Source organism: Zophobas morio, unplaced genomic scaffold (assembly GCF_036711695.1).
Source record: "Zophobas morio isolate AGI-343-1 ecotype UQ-CSIRO unplaced genomic scaffold, CSIRO_AGI_Zmor_V1 ptg000024l, whole genome shotgun sequence".
Classification (NCBI taxonomy): Eukaryota; Metazoa; Arthropoda; class Insecta; order Coleoptera; family Tenebrionidae; genus Zophobas; species Zophobas morio.
The window spans coordinates 21,737,881-21,759,169 of record NW_026972129.1 but is presented as its reverse complement, the minus strand read 5'-3'; positions in this window follow the sequence as shown (position 1 = coordinate 21,759,169).

Sequence of the window (21,289 nt, the reverse complement as noted above, 5' to 3'; positions counted from 1 at the left end):
GATAAAAGGATCTAGAGGTGAAAAATATCTTCAGCATATACAACCACTATTTTCGAAAACAACAGACAAAAAAAGGTCAAAATCAACTCCACAGATTACTGAATACTTTCCCGAAAAGAAAAGATCTAAACGAATTAATACGAATAACGAATCATCTCCCAGTTTTTCACCAACTTTATCATCGAGTAGAAACACACCACCAACAGCATCGATTATACCAACCAGAACCACATTAATGCGTCAACAACGCACTTATAGTGTACCTAATACTTCAACTCCGACACTTCCTCTGCTAGGAAAAAAGTCTGGTCGTGGTTTGTACAATAACAATTTTGTGACCGAATACGTTTATTATGACGCTTTTGACGAATTAGTAGAGAGATTAAATTTATTACATGCTTCCGTAAAAGCTGGTAATACAACACATATAAATGAAATTCGTTCAATAGAAGAGGAACTACGTGAAGCTGACGTCATCTATTAACATCTAATTAATAATTACAGCATTGATTGCAATGATTTCAGTATCAAAATGCCTAGAGACGTGTTCGGACGTGCTCGTGGAAATAATCTTCTTTCATCTTCTTCAACGGCTGCATTGAAATCAATATTGTTGAAACAACAACAGCAACTTAGTTTTACCAAAGACGGAAATTTAAATTTGGAGAATCATAGAATTTGTAATGTGTCATTACCGTATGATAAAAACGACGTATGTACGAAACAATATACAGATGTGATTAAAGAAGATTTTAATAAAAAAACTGATAACCTTGTTAGTGCACTGAGAGCGTTAAACAAGAACATTGCAGAAGCGGATAAATTGTGGGATAATAAGTTCAATGCGGCAATATCGAATATAGAAAACCAAATTGCTTTACGACAGAAGCGAGTTGATAAAATTGAAGAAACTGTAAGTAAGTTTAATTCTGATGTAGAGATTTTAAACAAAAAAGTCGAACTTTTAATAAAGAGTCTCAATAACGAATTAAATGAGCTGAAAACGAAATCGATGAAAAAATTAACTGAACTAACCCAAAAAATTAATACACACGTGAATAGTGAAATAAATCATCGAATGGAAGTTATCAAAGACGAATGGAAAGAGTTGTTAAGTTCAAATGGTAAAGATGTTGATCTATTAAGAGATCGAATAGTAAAACTAGAGCAGTTACATCCTGAACGCAAAAGACTGAAGTCTAGTGAAGAAGCTTCTTCAGTGAGATGAATAAAACCCCTAATACAAACAAGAGAAGACGAGGGCGACCACCTCAAAAACAAAATGTTTTAATTACGGATACAAAGAGGGAAGTGGTCGACGAAATTTTTAAACCAGCACGGAAAACATTTCCTAGAAGACATACAGTAATCAAAGGCTTAGATGACTTGTGGCAGATCGATTTGGCTGATTTACGTTCCTACTCTAGTGAAAATAGTGGATACAAATACATTTTAGTCGTAATTGACTGTTTCTCCAAATTTTTGTGGACTAAATCGCTCAAAACAAAAGGAGCAGAAGAAGTTGTGCAAGCTATGGAGTTCATATTTAAAAGAAGTCGACGACATCCGAGAAATTTACAAAGCGACCAAGGAAAAGAATTTTATAATAATCGTTTCAACAAATTAATGCAAAAATACAAAGTTAATCATTACAGTACATACAGCGTAAAAAAGGCAGCTATCGCGGAAAGAGTCATTCGAACTATTAAATCTAAACTTTTTCCACTGCTAACCTTGAACGCTTCCTATAGATGGTTAAATCATTTAGAACGGGTCACATCTGAATACAACTCATCTATTCATCGTACGACTGGAAAGAAACCAATAGAAATTAACAAATCTAACAAAGGAGAGATAAAAGTATTTAATCGAGGACAGAAAATTGTGCTCAAAAACAAAAAATTTCTACCTGGTGATTTTGTAAGAATCAGCAAAGAAAAATTATTGTTCGAAAAAGGTTACACACCTAACTGGTCTACGGAAATATTTAAAGTTGTGAGAATTAAACAGACTAATCCTGTTACATATCTATTAGAAGATAGCGATGGGCGACCGATAAAAGGATCTTTTTATAATTACGAACTTCAAAAAACTAAATATTCAGACGTATATTTAATCGAAAAAGTAGTACGTCGCAAAGGAGGAAAAATTTTTGTTAAATGGTTGGGTCTTCCACAGGAAAAAAATTCATGGATAAATTTAACCGATATCATGTGATGATTCATTATTTATTACAAAATTCTTATAATAGTTGGAAGATGTTCTGTAGTAGCAGCTATTTCAACGACTGCTTTTACCCCTGAATCAATTTTCTCTTCGTTTTCTGCTTTAACCCATCCTACAGTTTCTAATTCGCTCATATGAGGAAGAAAAATCTAATCCCTTCTCAGAATTATCGAAGAAGGAGTTTAAGCTGAAAAGTGAAGGGATTCCCTTTATTGTAAGTATATATTTTTTGATAAAATAAATCTAAACCGATAATTTTTTTCAATTTAGTTTCAACTTTTTTATTATCTTCGCGCGGAAATGTGAGGTTTCATATCTATTGATAAGCGAACCGATAACGATTCAAAAGACGCTTTCAGCGTCGAAAAATTGTACGCAAGTGAAATTTGATAATAATTCACCATCGAAAATACATTTAATGATGAAATGGTCCTTCGCTTATCGCCAATCGAGATGTGATGCTATTTGGCAACAGTACACTAGAGATGGTGAACGATTTCGAAGACGGATACGACAAGTGGAATCTATCTATTTAGAACCTAGATTACAAGTTTAGCATCGAAAGAAAATACATGAAGATCGATTTACGACTCTACAAGAAGAAGAAGACTCCAAAAGTATGAAAGTTGATTATGAAGACTATTAAAAATTATATTAATTCTGCTTCTTAGTTTTTCTTGTTTCTGTTATAGTTTTTGCTTTCATATATATTGTTTTTTATTTTTTTAAATGAATTATGTAAAATGTGTTCATTAGTTAATTAGGCATTAGTTTTGTGCTCTATGGTTTATTTTTGGTTTTATATTTTATATGTTAATTAGATTTAAGATTTGTTTATAATGGATAGTTTTATTTTTTTCAAATGTATTGTAAGTTTATAAATATATAATTGTTTAAATTTTTTGTTTTTGTTACTACTATTTTTCGATAATAATTTTGAATAACAAGTGAGGTTAGAATTAGAGGGACCTTAATAAATGTTAACATTATAATTGAATTTTTAATGTATTCGTCTATAAGCTAGATTGGCCGAGCGGTCTAAGGCGACAGATTTAAGCTCTGTTTCTATTTAAGAGCGTAGGTTCGAATCCTGCATCTAGCATTTTTTATGGATATATAAATTCATATATAAAGATTTCTCAATTTCATTCATTCATTCATAACTTACGCTCTGATGACTATGAAGCAGATGTCATTCATAAATTGTGTGCGAGTGGTGAAATTCGATAATTCGCCACCAAAAATTCATTTAATGGTGAAATGGTCCTTTGCTTATCGTCAATCAAGATGTGGTGCTATATGGCAACAATACGCTAGAGATGGTGAACGATTTCGAAGACGGATACAACAACTGGAATCCATTTTGGAACCTATATTACAAGATTCACATCGAAAGAAAATATATGAAGTTCGATTTAAGGAAAAATGTTAACCTGAGTGGTATTGTTATTACGTGATTAAAAATAAATATTTAAAAAAAAAATGCTTCTGTTTTTGTTACTACTACTATTTTACGATAATAATTTCGTACGAAAAGTGAGGTTAGATTTAAGCCCTACATTTATTTTAAATTACCCGCCAATTTTTAAACACATGGCCCGATCAGAGGCCTGCGCCCTATCTTGAGACGTAGGGGCCCTCATCTTAAGGCGTAGGGGGCCCCCATCTTAAGACACTGGTGTTTGGAGTACAGAACTCCGACCCCCCGACGTAGGGAAATTTTATTTTATGTTACTACTATTTAACGATAATAATTTTAAATAAAAAGTGAGGTTAGATTTAAAGGTCTACATCTTAAGACAGTAGGGTTAAGAGCCCAGAGAGTTTTTGAGTTTAAATTACCCGCCAAATTTAAAAACGTTAGAAGCCGGCGCCCCCAATTTAAGTCGTATAAGATCGAGGTCAGGCCCCCAGACACCAAAGTTATACGCAAGGGGCCCAGCCCCAGTATTAAGGCTTAGGGGGATTTTATTTTTAATTACCAGTGTCCGGGGGCCCCCGAACAAGCAAGTTAGACAACCAACAATACGACAGGCCAGCGTTATCATCAGTTCGAGATTATTCCTATAATAATTTCGTACGAAAAGTGAGGTTAGATTTTAAGAGATTAGGGTTAGGAGCCCCAATTTTCAAACGTCAGGAGCCCGCGCCCCCAAATTTAAAACGTCAGGAGCCCGCGTCCCCAGATTTAACTCGCATAAGACCGCAGTCAGAACCCCACACACCAAAGCAAGGGGGCCCGAGCCAGGGATTTTCATTTCAGGAGGCGCCGCCGCCGCCGCCGCCGCCGCCCGAACATTAGACAACCAACAATACGACAGGCCAGGCCAGCGTTATCATCAGTTCGAGATTATTCCTACTGTTCAGCGTCGGGCGTGATGGACGTGTGATACAAGCGACTCTACAGCACGGCGGGACCGATGGGTTCGAATCCATCGTGAGGCAACTGTGCTTTTTTTCACACACAAAAATTCCCGCGCGAAAAGAGACATCTACCGGAACATTCACCAAAGACGCAAACCATAGCAAAGACGCAAACCATAGCAAAGACGCAAACCATAGCAGCGCCGCAGCAAAGACACAAACCGATCGCAGCGCCACCACACGGGAACGACCACTGCGCATCGCTTCTGCGCACCGCGTCACGCATATTTTGACCCTACTTAGGCCATTTTTCCAAAAGCTCCATTTTTCAACACCTACCTTTGAAATTTTCGATCATTTTTCGATCATCTTCGACAATTAGCTAAACATTTTTTTGAAGAATTCAACTTCTATATTAGGTTTCTTTTCGGCGAACATTGCAAAATCCTAATTGAAAAATGTCAATTTTTAGGATTATTAAAAAAATTTGGTTTTCAGACCAAATATTTCGAAAATCTTGTTCTTTTTTGTAGATTTTTTGCCAATTTTTCAAAAACCTCAGTTTTCAATAGTCCCCCAATGAAATTTTTGGTGATTATTCAACCACTAATAAGTTTTGAAAAGAGTGTGTTATTTTCTAAAAGTTGATTAATTAAATTTTATCAAATTTAAATAACTTTTATTCGGCAAAATTTTGTGATGACGTCATTGATTTTTTAAGAGGGGATAAACGCATAAATTTTGCTTAACGATTTGCCATGCCCGTAAAACGTCTACAGGATTTCAAAACATTTGGTGTGACAGTTTCGATGTTAAATTTGATTTTTTTTCCAAAAATCTGAATATCTAGGATACTCGACACGGATTCATAAACTACAAGTGCAGGAGTATGTAATTTTCTAAAATTTAAGTTACATTTACTATGGTAAATTTTTGGAAATGACGTCATCGTATGGTGGGGGTGATACCCAAATTCCGATCAGCGATTTATATCTACACGACATTCATAACATACATATAAAATTTTACAAAAATTGATCTCGTAGTTTCTGAGATTAAAATCGGCACAGACGGCAGACAGAGAGACGGGGGGAACGGGAAACCTAATTTTTCATACTCTAGGGTCCACAAAATGTCGAGAAAATATGAAAATAGCCGTTCGTCCGATGGACTCCATTACAATACTTCCTTAAGTTAATGCTCGGGAAGTAAGCTAGACATCCAAGGAAGTTGGTCAAAATTTTTCAAGGAATTAGTAGAAATAAAATGCGAGAAATAAATGCAAATACAAAAAAAAACGTGGAAAAGATATTTACATACAAAAAAGGCAGAAGACAGTGAAAAGTATAAGACAAACGAAAGGTAGAAAAAATGAGAATTGAAGAAAGCAAAACAACAATCTTTGATAAAATTTGACCAAAATACGACAGAATGCTATAAGGACAACCAAAAATCATTTTATGAAACACTGAAACAACTTGGACAGAAAAACAATACAATATGATGATTAACGAATTAAAAAAAAAAGAAGGAAATATAAATAAATACACAGGAAGACAATTTATAGAAAACTGGAAACAAGTAAAAGAGCTAAAATTGGAAAAGCACCCGGAATTGATAGTATAACATTAGAAATGATAAAATATATGGAAAAAGAAGGAACAACACAACTCACAGAACTTCTAACAAGATAATACAGACCACGAAGATACAAAATAAATGGAATGTAGAAATCATACTTTTCCTAGATTATAAGAAAGAAAATGAGACTAACAAGCATATCGTTGAAATACTGACAAGAATAATTAAACAATAAAAAAAAAGAATGAAAAATACAATAAAGCAGAGCCAACTGAAAAAGTTATGAGGTTATGAGTTATGAGCCATGTGTTTTATTAATCCACACTGTTGTATAAATGAGATTAGGTTGCACTATTCCGCATTATCAGCTATCAATGATTAAATGTTGGGTCTATTATAGACATACTTCACAAAGTTTATAAAAAATCAAGGACGACTTGATGACTGATGATCGGACACTAGATATTTAATATAGACAAGCTACCGAAAAAGACATGGATCTGTTGCGCGCCACGGTGAGAAAAATTTGCATGTAATTTTAAAGGTTAACCCCATAAACAGTTGTTGCAACAGTGATTGGAGATAATTTTGTGTTGGCATTTCTGGATTATTAGCATCCACGTTAGGATCAGCTCACAGCTGTCAATTTTGACATGAGCACGAGATTGAGACGATGGCAGCTGCCATAAATGTCACTTTGACATTCAGGTATGCCATCATAAAATTTTGAAGAGGTTGCCAACTTGACAAAAAATTACAAACATTAATAGTTACTCGGTATTTACGAATCATGAAATATGTATATACCTGTAGACCTAAAAATATTTTTTTTGCTCATAAATTGTCTACCATTTGCATCTTACAAAAAAATAAAACATAGTTGAGGAATTACTTACTGTAGGCAATGATAACCCGTATAATCACCTATTTGCGCGCAAGTATCTTTTGACCTTTTTGGGGTTTAGACCTGTGCCATGGGGTCAATTAACCGTGGCGCACAAGTGACCAACACTAACTGAAAAACTTATTAATAAAAACAGAGATGCATAACGTGCTTTATATAGACCTGAAGAACTTATTGACAGAATACGAAGATTATAAGGACTAACGATGAAGAATCGAGAGGATCTGACGCAAAGATAACGCAAATCAGGATGTTTGATCTTTTGTTCTCAATAGTGCTAAATGAAGCAGTGAAAAGTTAAATTGTAAAATGTTTTTCAATATTTTTCGTTTTACAAAAACTGGATGTCTACGGTAAAATATTAACATGGATTATTAACCACAAGTGCTATATTATACTATAAAATTTAAACAGCATTTACTATTGTAATATTTGAAGATGACGTCATACCATTCTCGATTACCTTTTGGTTTACCATCCACACGACATTCATAATCATAACATATGTTTAAAATTTGACAACCATCACTCCAGTAGTTTCGAAGATTATCAGCCTAATAAAAATTGACACAGACGACAGGCGACAACGGGAACCTATTTTTTCATACTCTTGGGATCCTGAAGCGTCGAGAAAACATTGAAGTAACCAGTCTTCTGATGGACGCTAATCAATACTTCCTTAGTTTACACTCGGGAAGTAAAAAAGACAAAAAAAAGATGAAAACACTAAAAATAAACTTCTGGCAAATGGAACAAGTAGAAAGAGACGAACAAATGTTTACAGATAATATGGCTCTAATAGCGGATATAACGAGTCATTTGTAATAAAAAAATAATAATACGCATAATGTACGACTACAACAAAAACAAATACAACAAATGGAAAGTTTGAAATATTTGGGCCCAATGATTGAAACCAACGGGAAAATAGAAAAAAAAATTAATGACAGAACGGAAAGAACAGGAAGGATATTTAATATGATGAATTCTCACTACGGGCGGTTGCCACCAGAAATCAAGACAAATCTTCTTTCATACAGAAGGATAATGGAAAAAACAGCAAGTCAAGGAAACGGAAACTACTAGCTGGCACTTTAAATACAAGAATGCTCTTAGGTGAGGGCAGCTAACGGTTCTGACGTCACGTTTAGTGAAATTTCACTTTGATGAATAAAATTGACAATAAATTTATATCTAACCGGCTACAACAGACAGATAGACGGAAACGGAAGTTCGACATTTTCGTATTGTGTAAGACGCAAAATGTGGAAAAAGCGACTTTATTAGTTATAATAATTGTAACCTGTCCATACTAATTATGCTAGCAATTAGTTGTCATTCAGGTCATGAAGGATCAAACAAGAACGTCCAGTGAAGCTTTTAAATCTCGAATCATAGTGTCATTCGTTACAACGTTATAACAATGTAACAAAAGTCGATTTCCAATTTTCGCTGAAATGACAGACTGAGGACACTTTGGAGGTAAGGAATGGCCGTGTTAGCAGTAGCGATATGTTCCAGAGCACACTACACCGCACTTTACGTTCCATGCAATACATTTCCTGACCTTGGCTGGAAGCAATCGGGGCGTCTGATTCTGGAGCATTCAAGGGTGAAGGAAATCTGGCACAGGCAAGAGTGGAATACGAGAGTTATGTCATTAGTAGACTCTACGACGAGCAAGCTTCCTTTACATCATAATTAATATTTCGCCAAACGTGTGTCTTATATCCTCAGCAGTGTTTTATGTTTCCAGTTTCATCAATAATTCAAAAGATATGAGGCTACTTTCGACAGTGGTGATATACGAGGAGCGTAATCGGTAATCGCAGACCATAAATAATAATTGAAGATCAGATGACTTAACAGTCATAAAGTCACAAAACAGTCGTTTAAACAAGTTATAAAAGAGATAAATAAATCTCAACACTCATGTGAATGATGGTTAAGAATCAAGCTCCACGTTCCAGCTTTTTGTCAAGCCATCCATCCTGGCTCCAAGTGTGTCAGCAGCGACATTCCTCGAATAAGCTTTTTAGCTTCAGTAAAAAAGTGTCCCTAAGACCGGTGTTCCTAATTGGCGGCCCGGAACCCAGATACAAGCTTCGATATGATCCAAACACGCATTAAAAACACTTCGATCCGGCGATAACCCTCGATTCGACCGTTCGAAAGTAAATACCTATAATTCCAATTACTTTGAGGCTGTTCCCAACGCATTAACAAGCGCGAAGACGAGAGATCTGATTAGACGACATTATCGTCAAACATACCAAATAACGCCACCAGAAATTGAATATACGCCGTTAACGTTAATGGTTGCAGCGTTCCTTAAACGGTCCGCTTCGCCCACTCTTATCTAATTGAAAATAATTCTCTCGTTGAGTTGGTGTGTTGTTTGTACGGGAAGTAATTCTAGGAGATGTAAGGAATGTGAGTAGCGCTATCATCTCATCTTCTAAGTGCCCCACCGTTTATAAATCTAAAGGGCGGCTAATGGTGACACTAACGATCTGTTCGGCAACGCACATGGTCAACGAACAGGTAGCCGCCCCGCGGTTTGTGGTCGATTAACGCGCACCTCATCCCTTATTAATGCCCTCGGATTGCCTCCTGGGTGGCATGCCACTCAAGCGCATTGTACCGACGCGATTTTTCACATTTTTAATTAATAAGACAATATCTTGCGCTACAGACGTGATTTATCGTTCGCATCACCGGCCGAACGGTACTGCACGTTAATTAATCTCTACGTACACTTTTTATTGTTGAAACGAAATATTAAAAAAACGAAGAAATGAAACATTTTTCCAAACAAACTAACAGCTACAACCATCTGTAACGAGAAAATCTGAAAAGTTATTTAATCGAAGTTTCCCGTCATTGCCATTGTAAACTATAATTTTTCGTCAGTTGCGAATCTGACAACGACAAAATTCAAAAGACATCCATAAATAAAAGTAAAGCAACGTTAAAAAAAAGTGATTTAGTTACTCAAGAAATTTTTGACAGAACAGCAGGTCGTAGCTAGACAATTTGCAGTTCCAAAAAACATAACCTGAATATGGGTTGCGTGTGACTGCATTTAGAATGCTAGGTTTCGTTATGTCAACAAGAATTAGACCCTCGTTCGATATATAAATTGACACGGCATTTCAGATTCTTAAATACTGGAGTAAGAACTTCCGGCGAAACACTTTCACACTCTTGTATGAGTCTTACTTTTAGATCTTCAATTGTGTCCATTGATTGTTTAAAAATAGTCTTTTTGAAAGTCGGGAACAATAAATAAAAATAAAGGAGTCAAATCAGGTGATCGTGGTAGCTAGATATGGTCTGTATGGGTGTTAGTTAAACGGCATCACAAAATTCCCTTAGAAGTTCAAACTTGTTTAAGCTGCATGAGCTACTGCCCTATCATGCTGAAAATATCCGTTCTGCAATTCTTTAGGATCAAGCTGGTCAATAAATTCCTGCAGCATGTTCTGATATCTCGCAACTGTAACTGACTCCTCAAAGAAAATAGGCGCAAATACTCGTCTTCGAGAAATGGCACACGAAAGTCCAATTTCTGAATAATGGCGTTTCTTCAAAAAAGTTAGTTCCATTAATGTGCGACTTCCTGATTTCCTCTTAATGCTATCAGTCTCATAAAATAATCTTATGATTTTCGCAGAACATTTTTTTCAAGATGAAAATTCTACTTCTGTGCCAAAATAACCTGGATAGTTGTGATTCACTCTCAAATAAAGATGTGCTTAAAAAATACTGATTTTTGACAATCAAGTAATACACTAAATATTATAAATATTATTAAATATTATCCATACATTAACAATATATAATAGTGCAAAAAACTTAAATGTTAAGTTCCAATGCAATAATAATTGAACCTAAACTATCCTTCTCCTCTCCTGTTGCACTTCGTTCATCCACTCTGTTCCCTTTTCATCTTCTCTCAGTATTTCTTCTCTACTTTCGTCTCTTTCTTTTAGTTCGTCACACTTTTCATATGTTCTATTATTTTTCGCTTTTGTCAATACATTCTGTCCACTTTCTCTTCCTCACTCCTCCAGAATTTATTTTTCTGTCTTCGTTCCCACATCTAAATTGCTCTTTCTTGTTTTTGGTTGTTATATACTGTGGCTCTTTTACCCTTATTATCCTTAAATATTTATCGTTGTACCTAGAATTTTTTATCTTTCCTCTTTCCTTCTGCTTCTATATATCAAAATCTCTTCTACAGCACTCCTTCCATCTGTTTTTCTTAACTTCTCATTCGTTCTACTTCCTCCCTTCATCTTCCAAACTTCTTACTCTTGATGCCCCACACATTTGAACACTTTTAGTCAAGTGTGTGATCATTGAGTTGACCGAGTTAAAATAGAATCCAAAGTATCTAAATTCTTTCACCTCCTTCATTTACTCTTGTAAATCCCTTCTTTTTTTCCTCCACCTCTTTTCCGTAAAAACATTATTTTTGTCTTATCCACATTTACTTCAAATCCTTTCCTTCACATCCTCTCAAGATTGCTGATTGTTTCTTTCGTTTCTTCTTCCGATTTGACCATCACCACAATGTCGTCCGCTTATGCCAACACCCAAACCTTCTTCCTTCCAATCACTACCCTTTCTACCTGTAGTTTGTTAAATAGTTATTTCTTGGAGATCTCCCATGTAAGCAACGAAAAGATTTGGGCTCACCGAGACCTCTGTCTTACCCCCCCCTTATCGGATCAAAATGTTCACTCTCTTTCTCATTCCCTTCTGAATTGATCGTCGTGTTTTTGTACAGTAGCCTGATCCCGTCTATTCTTTTTCTTTTTCAAATATTTCCACAACTTTTCGCTGTCCAAAATGTCAGCTGCCTTTCATCGTGCTACATTTATAATCCTATCTTTCCTCGTTGCTCTTCCTTTTTTTTAGTTTCTCAAGTTATCTTCTTTCTTCCTCTGTCATTGGCCGGATTTTGTAATTTTTGTAATTTTTCTTTTATCTCGGTCGTCTATTGTTTTTCTGTGCTCTCTGCCCTTTTCTCGCTCGCTCCCAGCAGTTCCATTGACAATAAAATGTGTTTTATTGAAAAGCAAAACAAATTTTTCGAATTATATTTTTCAAACGGAAATACAATTTTGCAAAACCAATAATTCGAATTTTTCGTAATCATCTAGGCAAAACCCAGATGTAAAAAACAGATCTTAAAGCTGACGCCTTAGATCTAGCTACTCTTAACTGTTTTATTTAGTTTATAATTTATGATTCCATAAGAAAAGAACTGTCAGGTGTGGGATTCGAACCCACGCTCGAGAATTAAACCTTAAATCTGACGCCTTAGAGCGCTCAGCCAACTTGACTACACTAAACTGTTTTACTTATAAATCTGTACTTTCGAAAGCTCGAGTGCGCGCAAAACATAACCGTCCCTGGGGTCAGGTCGACCGAGCACAAGGCGATGGCAAACGTTCGACAAAAAGTAGTGGGGCTGCTAAGCCAGTTTAACCTCATTTGACCTGGCCTAGGAGCCCCACTATATAACTACTTTCGTATTCTTGGCGAATCTATTGAAAGTTGCAAGGATGTGTTCTTTTTAAAAGATATTTTGTTAATTCCTATAAATGGCCCCTGGGAGATAGACAATCACTTGCTTTTTTGGTCTGTGCACTTGCTTCTACATATCTCTCTGATATTGAGGAACTTTTCTCTTGCTATCATTTGGTTTCTCCATGTTTGTTGCTCTTTTTAAGACGTAATATTCCGCATTCCACCAGTCATTTTCTCTCCCTCTACTTCTTTTTACACTAATTTCTACTTTCATTTCTGGATCTTTCATCAGTTGTTCCAATTCATCCCATTTAGCTTGCGTATTAGCTTCCATGAAAGTGTGTGTTCTTAACTTGTCTTCATATATCCCACCAACTCCCTCATCCTATAGTATTCTCACATATTTTCCCGTTTTCTCCTCCCCTTTTTCGTATTCTTCTATTTCAACCTCCAGTGGCATATGTTAGAAGTCTATTTTTTCTCCTCCTTTGAACTGGGAAGTTTGTTCCAATATTTTTTCATTCACTGTAGAATAATTTATTACCGATTGTCATCACCAGTTTTATTTCCATTTAAGACATTTGGTTCTCTGTTCGTCTAATTCCAACAGTTGCTTTCCTTCCTTATTTTCACTTTTATCTTCGGGTCTTCTTTTTCCATCATCCTCTGTATTTCCTGTTCTTTCTCCTTTTTCTGCTATTCTTGCATTTACATAGTCATCATCATTTATTTTTATTTTGTCTTTTATTTTTGCTGTCATTGTTGTCATTTTCTTACTGTATACCGTTCCAATATGCGATTTGTTTTCTTTTATTATGAGGGTCCATCTTATTAATCCTTCTTCTTCTTCACTGCAATTCATCTTTAATTCTTAACTTTCTTGTTTACCGCCATTATTATTCCCCCTCTCTTCTTTTCCCTTATTAGCCCCTGATATATCCAATTAAATTCTCTTAGCATTTTCTCTTTGATTGTGTCTCACTCTTTCACTTGTATCCATGTTTCTACAAAACCTACGATATTAAAATTCGCTACATACCCCCAAAGGCCGTCTTTTTAATTCTTCAGTCCGGTGACATTCCAAAAAATAATTTTCGTTCTCTTCCCGTTTTGCTGTTCCTTCTCTTTCTTCTTTCCATCCCCTCGGCCCTTATGCGAAATTATTTTAATGTTTTTATTTTTTTATTTTTTCCCTGATTGTTATTCCTCTTTTACACTTTAATTTTTTGACTAAATCCATAGCTATGGTCGTTTTCAAATTTTCCTTTTCATTTGCTTTTGCCACTTCTTCTACTTTTTTCACCGTATGTCACTATAATAGGATATGCGTCTCCCTATCTTTAGCTTTTCTTTTCCTGATTTTTGTCGAAAATTGGAAAAACAATAAGCGAAACGAATTTGTGAAAATAAAAACAAAGCACAATTTACGTTATTCAATCACAAATCAAAAAATCACACGGTAGAAGAGATCCGTGAAAAGTTTCCAGAACTTGTTACTTAGGACGATTTGAGGATTCAAATTCCTCGACAAATTTCGCGAAACCGGTGCGATAACAAGGAACGCGTTGGCGTTGCCTACATCATTATTCAAAAAAAAAAAAATCATGGTCTATTAGACCACTTTTTTTCCAACTTACGATATTTATTCTCATTACCTACCAGGCAATACCGTATTATCGAAAAAAAAAAAGTTCTCCAGGAAGCTTTGAAATTTGATGTTAATAAAATGGTGCTGCCAACTTCAGCGCGTTCTTTGTTCCTGTTAATAAGACTGACATTTTCGATTTATTGAATTCATATGTTCCCTACGTTTTATTTGAAAAAATACAGTTAACAAATTATAATAAATATTCAAAATGTTGTCCTTCACCTTCAATGCAAATTTGTTTAACTTGCTCATTATGTCTAATGGTAATTTTGGTCTGATTTGACAAGCTTCCATTACTACATGAGCACCTAGATTTGGCAGAAAGACAAGACGTGAAGTCCATTTTTTTTACATAGTTATCAGTGGCGGCTCCTCAGAGGAGGCAGGGGAGGCTGAGCCTCCTCTGTTTTTTGGAGCTGAGCTTCCTCTAATTTTTTCGATGAAAGAATTTGTATTTTTATAGACATTTGTTACTATCCAGAATATTTTGTTTGATTTAATTTACTTTCATCATATATCTGGTTAAAATATCGAAAAAAATTATATTTGCGCCCTTAAATCATAATTCACACCACTCCGCGTTTGGCTTCAGCCGTAGAAGCTAGCCTCCGCCGAGAATGCATCTTACTATTGAGACCGCAACCTTGACGCATAGTCATTCAGCACTGCATTGGCTAAAATGTTCATCGGGGTGCCGCTTCAGGCCGCTAGCCTCCGGCTAGTGCATCTCTTTTCAGATCAAGTCGCACGGATTATTTTATCTCTTTCTTATTAACTCGCGCGATCGAGTGTAAATTGGAAAAACATTGAGGTGGTTTCGCGTGCTCCCTATTCAGTGGTGAATGGTGTTTAGGGTTTAGTACCTACGTAAAGCCTAAGGTGTTTTTTATATCATTTATTTGCGTTTTATTTCTGATCGTTAAAAATAGCTGGTATTATCGGCAAATTAATATTACTTATACTTAACGAGAATGAGCAACGAAAATAAGTCAGTCTCATGTGCAGTGTAAAGGCATGAAAAATCACAGGAACACATATTTTCTTCTACTACTTTAGATTCCGCTCATAAGAGGGATATTGAGAACTATAACGAGAAAGTTGGTGAAAATAGGGCAATTTTGAAAAGACTAATCGATGCAATAGTTTATCTATAGTGTTCTTTTCGTGAGCATGACAAAAAAATTATTCAGATAATGAAGGATATAAAAAGTATTGGTTTTCAAATTTGAGCCTCCTCTGAAGAAAACTTCACGAGCCGCCACTGATAGTTATTTTTCTTTTATAAAGAGTTACTTGCAGAATTTTCTGTTCGTAATTTCTTTAGTCTCCAGCTACTACTGTCGCTGTTTAAAATTCCGAATATTTCACCATTTCTCCCCACGAATTTATCAAAAATATCAGCCCGGCCGAAATGAAATCGGCTCAGTATCACACAATCTTCTTACAAGAAATTATTTCAAGCACTAATCCATTTTAAGTTAGTAATGCTGTTGCCGACTTACCCCCCAAGATTAGAAGCGTGCGAATCGAATTAAAAGTTGTCTAATGGTCGGCATGGGGGCGAGCGCAAATTAAATTTCGTCGGCGATAAATATGCATAACTTGCTTGTTTAAAATTTAATGCAAAACCTTTACATATTCAACGTTACGGTGTATCAGACCGGTAATGCCCGCCCGAAGGTTTCCAGGACCGTCTGGATGCATAAATCCCGTAAATCAGGCTAGATTGAAAGGGGTTGTATCTCGATTTATTGAGTCCCGTGGAACTCGGCTACGACATTCAGCAGCGGCGTGGTGGCCCTGTCCCGAGCATATTTTTTTAGGAAAAAAATTCATGTCAGATTCTACAAATTTGGCGTTATTCTTCGTCGAATCAGTGTCATAGTGTCTGGATTTTGTCGTAGGTGGATGAGGAAAAAGAAATGTTTAATTGGTCTTGTAGAAATAAACGTAGCTTTCTGAGGCAGGAATTTTTGTCATCTCTTTAAATAATGAATATCTTAAAAATAACCTTTGATCCCAGCCAGCTGTGTATTTTCATTGAAACAGTTTTTTGTTAATATATATAGAACCTCATTAAATATAAGTTACGCTTTTGAGTTTTTTCATCATCATTATCTGCCCACGTCGTAGTTGATTTTCCTTAACTCTTAATTAAAATAAGACATAAACATGATTTTAGCTTGACAGTTATTTTTAAAGACAAGGGTTATTCATAACCAGACTTCATTGCCGTCTGATCGCCAGCGCTATTGCAGTCGTGGCCCACAACTTCTTAATAACAATTACTACTTTTTCTCGGTTTTCTTGAGTTATACGGTTCTCCTAGATGTTAAAATGCTTTAAAAATTAAAAATGACGGTTCAACATCACAATTTTCGTGATGATTTTGATTAGATAAACCCTGATTTGCATCAAACGCCACTGAGGTTGAGACGTGGTTGACACTGCACAGTCGGCTAGCTAAATTTATCGCTAAAAAATTCTTTCCTGTAGTTGGATACAGCCAATTTAGGGCTATAGGTTCTATATAGAAATTACACACTAAAAAATCTGTATATTTAAATGGAAGACCTATATACATATTTTTACAGACTTCCTTATATTCTTTCTGCAAAAAGGACAAAAATAATATCACGACATTCACAGCTTCACCACTTGGTGACTAAATTTGCCAATTTTCAGTTTTCTGATGGTTTTCAATGGAACACCTGTGTTTTATAAGATTATAACACTGTGGAACTTGTGTCTAGTTAATCTTTCTTTTTAGGCCAAATTTGTTGAGATGTTACATTCGGTTTCCAAAACATTTCGAAAATTCTCCAGGGTTTATCTTAACAGTAATCCAGACCTCCATCATGAAATATGTGTAGTCAAGAGTTTTTAAATATCGCGATTTTTAGTTTTGGAGCATAAGCTAGGAGAATTGTGATTTAGAGAATGACTAATTTAATATTTCCTCGAGGTTTCTTACATTACACTCTAGAACATGAAAAATTAGGTCGCCAGTTCCGTATACCATTTTATTACACAAAAAATCTCCAATTTCAAGAGATTTCTAAGAAAAATGTTTCTAGTGGTCCCCACCAAAAATGTTGCTAAATAAATCCAGTTTAAAATGTGCAAAATAAGAGTAACATTATACTTGTCTGTCTGCGATTTATTAATCCATCCTTACTTATCACCTCCTTTTAGAATTGTCGAAAAAATTAATAAACAAAACAATACAAATCTGTCGTTTTACATCCTCAATGGCGTATAAGAAGTGTCACTTTTTGTATTGAAATAATTTCGGAGGCTTCCACGGTCAGAATCAATACATGATCGTTTTCCGGGTTGGAACCGTGTTGATTGAGTTTTTGGGCTCAACGTTTCGCACACTTTCGTAAGTGGCATCTTCAGAAGCAGGGTTAAGAATAAGGCAAAAGAGCACGGTAACTCAGTATGTCAACCATACCAGAGCCTGACTGCCAAACTCAGTTACCGTGCTCATTTGTCTTATTCTTAACCCTGTTGCTGAAGATGCCACTTACGAAAGTGTGCGAAACGTTGAGCCCAAAAACTCAATTAACACGGTTCTCACCCGGAAAACGATCATGTTTTGTATTGAAATGTCACAATTACTTTTTTTGGACTCACTTCTCAACTTTTTGGACTAACTTCTTACTTTTTGATACTCAAACGTTGAAAATTTATTTTTGCGTCCTTGGCCTTGTGTTTTTCAGCAACATTTTTTTAAATGAAAAAGCTAAAAGAACCGTTATTTGAACTCCACCTTTGCTAATATCGTTGTGAAACATGACAGAACCAATTTTTTTCTCTGTAGAGGACCAAAGTACCATTAGGTTTTTATCAAATCTGAAGAACTCTTCCTCCAACAACGAAAACAGATTTTCTAACCTCAAACCGCTTACATAACCAATTATTTGGTGGCCTAAAAGACGTTTTGTGTACCTCAGCCAAAGAAAACTTTTTCGACTTCATCTGATTTGTAGATCTCGACTAAGCCTCAGTCTCAAATTTCAGATCGGCTGAAAAAGATCTTCTTTATGGATACAGAAATAACTATTATCTAAACTGACATATTTACAGATAAAAAAAAAATAGATAGAAAACAACATCTCGCGGGAAATATTTGCACATCAGGTCTTTTCATTTCGATGTAATAATCTACGTTTATTTTTCTTTTGTCGGGTAGACGTTATCGTAAAAAATAATAGTAGTAGAATCAAATTTTAATTCATCAAAAAAAAAAAGTCTAATCCAAGCTATACAATGACTAATAGTGACTATTAAACGGCTTAGTGGTGAGACCGTCCGCCTAATTATGGTAACAACGCGGAAGTCGCGGGTTCGATCCCCTCAGGAACCACCTTTTTTTTTCTTACACTGTGAATGGTATTACCTACATTTTGAATCTTATAGAGGTTATCATGAAATAAACAAAATTTCACTTTTTATGATTTGATGAAACTGGAGTTGTAGTGTATTTAAGACCAAATGTAAATATGTTGAAAACTGTAGACTAAAAAAGCCAAGGGTCCTCTATTAAGTGCTCTATTCAAACGCAAATATTGTGTGTGAGCTCAAATGAAACATCCTGTATATATGAAAATAGTTTTAAAGTCTAGTCTTAAACCTATTCTTTCCGACTGCTTCAAACAATTCTTTCAAAAATTCATAATATTATTAACACACTTTAAAAGTTCCTTTTTTGTTTATTATGTACGTAGGTACAGCTCAAACAAATGGAATCTCAAAAACTGCGTTATTTTTGAAAAAGAACTAATTTAAAATTGGTTTATATCTCTGAATAAAGAAAAAAAATATCTATTGCATGGTCATGCTATCATTGATAATAATAATTTAATTTGAATAATTTTTTGTATATTCAGAAACATAGAGGACTGTCGACTATTTTCCCAAAAGTTTGATGGTACTCCTACTTGCAGGAAACGTTTGCGATCCAATTTTAAAGATATTAGAAACAATGTGACCACAAAATATGCCTTACTGGACAAAAAAACAAGTAATTAGTTCTGAGAATAAAAAAAAATATGATGCTTCTTCAACTAAGCCAAGCGACCATTTGGACTGCGTTTCTCTTATACTGGTATAAAATGTTATCATACAATGTGGCTATTTTTTGCAAAAATCTAAACATCTAGAGTAAACAAAATCATATCAAGACGAATTTATAAACACAAGTACAGAAGTATGTTATTTTATACAATTGAACTAGCATTTACGTGCAACATTTTGAGATGACGTCATCAAATTGTTGATAGAGATGAATAAACAAATTTTGATTAGCGTTTTACCATGTATACAAAATTCCTAAGATGCATCTAAAATTTGACAACAATCGATGTGGGAGTTTCGGGCTAATACAAATGGTATTCGATAACAGACAATAGGCAACAGACGACAGATAGACTGATCAAAATGGGAGACCTAATTTTTCATACTGTAGGGGTTATCAAACTTTGGGAAAACATTACAGTAGCCGTTCAACAGATAGACCCTATTATAGCTGCTTTCAAAATAAGAGAGTAAAGCTACCTAGAAAACTGACTTGACTTTTAGGGTTTTCCAATCCTAAGCGATAGGTGGACTAATAGGAATGATTGACAGCTTGTACATACCAGGTATAATGAATTAAGCTTATGGCCCTAAACCGCTTGAGATTATGATATCCTTAAGTCAAGTAGGGTCGCTGCAGAGGGTTCTGTTCTCTTACTTTGAAAGCAGCTATACAATACTTCCTTATGTTGCTCTCAGAAAATAAAAATAAAATATCTCTTAAATCAACTAGCTGGTAAATTTTGCGAGTATAATGCAGCTAAATTAGAAACCACATAGGGTTAAAAGTTAAAATAATATTTGGGGTCTTACGGTTCTACAACAATTGATGGAAAAGCGACAGTTCTACTTAATAACGAAATTATAAATGATATAAAGACGTACCTGCTGGTAAAAGCAGACTATCAAAATGAAAGTACATCAAAATCAACAATATGAAAAAACAATTGAAAAATATTTAAAAAAATTGGTCTAGAATTTTTAGACATAACTTCTTTCGCTTCTGAACTAATTCAAACAAATCCAGTTTTTTAGGAAAAAAAGCTGTCCCAAGGCTATTAGCATGACGCTGCCACCATCCAATCTATTGAACACTTGCTGAACGTTCCCCCTATATTATTATAAACCGTGGTTATACAATTTGTTGTTTTTTGTGAAATTCAAAAAACACGGATTCATAATCCACAAGTACAAGTCTGTATTATTTTATAAAATTTAAATAGCATTTACCATGCAAAATTTTAAGATCACGTCATCAAATTTAACAACAATCGGTCCAGTAGTTTCGGAGCTTATCTTTTTAACAAAAATTGACACATGAAACGTCTAAAAAAACGTGAAAGTAGCTATTCGCCGGATGCACACTTTTTAAAGTTAGATATGTTTTCCATACAAAAATGACATCGTCCGCTATATTGGTCTCTCAAGCCCGAACGGCTAACTTATCCGGTCTGGAAATCAACCTATCACGACTAGAAAACTCCAGGAAATCTATGGTATAAAACGAAAGTCGGATACTTGAACCGTTTTGAAATGATGAACCCGTAAATTCCAAAAATATTTTTTGTGAAATGCTTCCCTTACTCAACATAGCTTTTGAGGACCAACTTCCTTATTCGATTACGCAGACTTCTGAAATTTGCTGTTCTTAGTAATTCGAGCTTCCTGAGCACGATTTTGATATAAAGACTGACGGTATTACGGAGCCTGTTGAATTTTTGTCGTTATTTTAAATTATGCTTTTTATACAAAAATGATATCGTCCACTTTATTAGTCTCTCAATCACGAACTGCTAATTTATCTGGCTGGAGATCAATTTTTCGGGACCAGAAAACTCCAGGAAATCGGACATTATAAATCGGAAGTCGGATACTTGAACCGTTTTGAAATGATGAGCCCGTAAACTCGATAAATATTTTTTGAGATACAACTTCCTTATTCG